The 3,780-nt window shown below is 38.8% G+C and overlaps 1 pseudogene; it reads right to left on the bottom strand.

The window, feature by feature from the left end:
- Positions 1 to 844: 844 nt before the first annotated feature.
- LOC119232118 (metallophosphoesterase 1-like) lies at positions 845 to 2,264 on the bottom strand (annotated as a pseudogene).
- Between the last annotated feature and the right edge of the window lie 1,516 nt (positions 2,265 to 3,780).

Below are 3,780 nucleotides of genomic sequence, written 5' to 3'. Positions count from 1 at the left end.
TAAAACATCATAATAATATCAATGGCATTTCAATTTTATGGAATAATAATGCACAATTAAAAGAATAAAGTAGATCTTAATTTACTGTTCTTTCTATGCAGAAAAAATGCATTTTATTTCATTATTATCAAATTCTTTCCCTTCTAATCCTTAACTGCCTCATAATATTCTCATTTGAACTGAGACATATAAAGTGAAAATTATTTTCAGTTCCAGCTGTACTTTCAAAGTAAATCAAGAAGAAAGACTGAAGATAATTCACCTTCACACACACAACATCATATACTATTCTATGCATTACTATTCAACAATTACCCTCAAACTACCTTTTTAAAAGTTCAAGAGCCAAATTTTTAGAGGAAAAAAACACACAAAAATGCATTTTATCTGCCTTAAAACTATCAAGACACTTATTTCTAAACACCAAAAGCCATTTCTAGTCCATTTTTCAAGTTTCTTTTGATCATTGACAAGCATTAAATTCAAATTTAAAAACTTGGTCTGCTGGGGAGACAATTATACTTATCTGAAAATCTGATTCCATTAATTTCGTATAGAAGTACAAAAGTCTGTGGAAACAATATATTCCTTCCTATAGCATCTGGACTTTTAAGTTATGGCTTTATAACTTCTAGGAATTGGAGACAACTTCATGGGAGGACAGAAGCCAACCCAATGCCTATGGACATAGGCATTGTGTGTTCCAGAGTTGCAAAGGGATGACATTAATAGCTCTTACATATTATAAAGATAACAATCTTTGATTATTATATATATATATGACAAAATGAGAAAACAGGCTGTTTAGTGTACACCTCACATTTTTATGGCATGAGAACAAGACAATAAACTATTTATTATGCAGCGATGTACACAGCCGACTTTGGTCTCACCTCACATGAGCACTGCTTGAAGTTCAGTTTCTTTGCTTCGATATTTATTACTAAATACAAACATCTCCTGTTTTTCACTCTCTTATATTTTCAAAGCAGGTTCCAGCAAAAATGAAAAGTTGAGGGTAGAAGCTGCAGGTAAGCTAACCGAGGACCACAAGGAATCTTGTGCTCCATAGCATGTGGCCAGAACTGTGTGCTCCACGGGAAGGAAGTACTTGGCGAGGGCATCATGCTGCCCATGATGAAACTGAGGTTGTCTCAGTTCCTTCAGCCGAAGTACGGCATGCCAGCCTGTTGGTTGCCTCACAGGTACTGCACATGCTGCTGCCTAGGACCAGGTGAGGCTGCGAGCACCACAGCCTCCAGAGAAAGCACGTCATAGCTCTCCTTAAAGGGGATGCCTCTTTCTTCTAGAGCTGCTGCATCCTCACCAAAGCAGTTAGCATGGATCCGTTGGTAAAGCAGGCTATGCTGGCAGCAGCTGCCCATCTCCACCTTGACTGCAATGCTGTTTCTGCTCTCAGGAGCAATTCAATTTGTGAGACATTTCAATGAGTTCAGCTCTGCTTCAGAGCAAATTCTGCAGCTGCCCCTTTTCAGTGAAACCCAGTTAACCATCTCAAAATTAATTCCTTTCCAGAAAACAACCTTTCAGGGTTGAAAACTTTCTCAAACTATTTTGTATGCATTCAACTGATGTGGAAGCCATGTCGTGGTTTTCAGCAAGCACTTACAGTGGTGTGGGTGTGAGTGTCTGAACATTTTCGGCAACATCTCCACAATATCCAACAAGGCTTGGGAGGAGCTCCACTTCTCTTCATCAAGGAGGTTCCTAGGATGAAGATGACTTCCAGCTGCGAAAGCACAGAGCCATCCAGAAAACTCTAGCCATTTTGCCATCCCCTTCTTAATTTATTAGCCAGAAGCCTCTTACTTCCCCAAGCAAGCATGGCATTAACACAGCCTCAAGTTTCTCTTGCTCACTGTTATAGGCTTGAATTTTCACTTCAGGCCAATTACACTGAGATATCACTAAGTAACAGATTAAAAATTCACAAAATGGAAGCATGGCCAAGATAACACCTATGAGGTTTCAATAGCAAAAATATCTTTAACAGATGAAAATTCTGCTTTCCCAGCCCAAGTTTAATCATAGTCATTTTTGCTGTTCAGGAGTTGTCAGCAACCAAGAGTCAAATCCATCAGGAACTCACCATGAGAAAACTGTCCCAAGTAGTGACAAATGGTGTCCTGGTCTTAGTCACGAACCTTTTCAAGAATGTGACCTATAGAAGAGATTGATAAGAAGGAGCTAAGTGTGCTTGTGTGCCCCAAAATCAGAGCACGTTTATGCTTGGCTACATCTTCCTCAACCACTAGGACCTTTTGTGCCATTCTTAAGTTATCTTCTAGAACTTTCTGTGTGCATGAGTTCTTAGTACTGTCTGTCACTGGAATCCCTAAGAAGTTACTGCAACTTGGTGGAGGGCAGGAGACAAATCATTTTATGAACAACATCCAAAAAAGTTGAGAGGGTACACACAATAGAAGTCGAGGATAGTTGCCTCAGGCCAGTCCAGGTAAAGACAGGTTCTGCCCACAACAGAGTGTTCAGCTGGTTTGTCAGTCTCTACCATGGTCCATTAACTACTGTTATGTAAAGTTCTGTAAGACATGTTGTTATGTTAAGAAATAAAATTTGCAGAAAACACAATTATAATTATTTTTATGGAAAAATGTCCCAAATTATTATGGAACTACATGGAGAAAAATCTAGAAGGATATACTACAAATTTTTATCAAAGGAGGAAATAGTGGGTGGTGGTGGAAATTTCTCTTTCTATTTCTTTTATTTTTTATAATTTTTTTAGGAGCACTTTATTTACAGATACGGTCCACTGTAAATAAGGGAAAAAATGCTATATGCAACAGATTTATCTTTGTTTATCTCAGTTATATTTTAAAGATGACCCTGATATTTTGATTGTTAAAAAAAAAAGTCTACAAATATGATCTGAGCTAGTAAGATGAACCTGATATTTTGATTGTAAAAAAAAAAAAAAGTCTACAAATGTGATTTGAGCTAGTAAGAGGGACCTTGAGGCAAGGAATAAAATTATGATTTCTGTTCAGTTACAACTTTTTGAGATAGATGACATAGGATGAGGACCGTGGATAGATTCAATGTTCACACATACTTTACATGCCTAGTATTCTGTTATGTATTCAAGATCTTTAAGTTATACAAATAATCCATAAGTAAATTCTTCTAGTAAAAAATTCAAACTAGATAGTATATATAAAAAGAGAATTTTTTTTTTTTTAGATTTATTTATTTATTTATTTATACAAGCACTGGGTACAGTCAGAAGCGCGGGAGGGTGAGAGAATTCACCAGAGCCAGAGCGGGGAGCAGAGCAGGCAGAAGGACCGAAGTACACTGCTGAGGGGAGAAGCAGGCGGCAGGAGAGGTCTGCGCGCCATGAGGGACCCTCCTCTGGTGGCCGGGGAGCAGCCGGGGATGGAACTGGCGCTGCAGAGGCTGCAGACAGCTTTGCAACCCAGCGCTCAACCGCTGCACCACCGGGGAGGCCCAAGGAGAATTTTTTTTTTTTACAATCAAAATATCAAAATTTTCTTTATCATTGAGGTGAGGTAACAATGGTTTATAACACTGCATATGATTTAGGGGAATAGGTTCACACCTCCTCCGATATGTTACCACACCACACCCACCACCTCAATCATAGACCATTGGGCCCCTTGGCCCCTACATTCTTACCCCATCCTCCATCCCCTCCTGCTAGTCTTAATTCTGCAGTCACATTTCTTGGGTTTGTTTTGGTTTCATTTTGTCAGTTCCTTTGTTATTTTTTTCCTGCAC

This window comes from Talpa occidentalis, unplaced genomic scaffold (genome assembly GCF_014898055.3).
Source record: "Talpa occidentalis isolate TD23 unplaced genomic scaffold, MPIMG_talOcc4v2.1 talOcc4.7, whole genome shotgun sequence".
Lineage (NCBI taxonomy): Eukaryota > Metazoa > Chordata > Mammalia > Eulipotyphla > Talpidae > Talpa > Talpa occidentalis.
The sequence above is the reverse complement of the archived record's forward strand: the minus strand, read 5'-3'. Positions and strand labels throughout refer to the sequence as shown.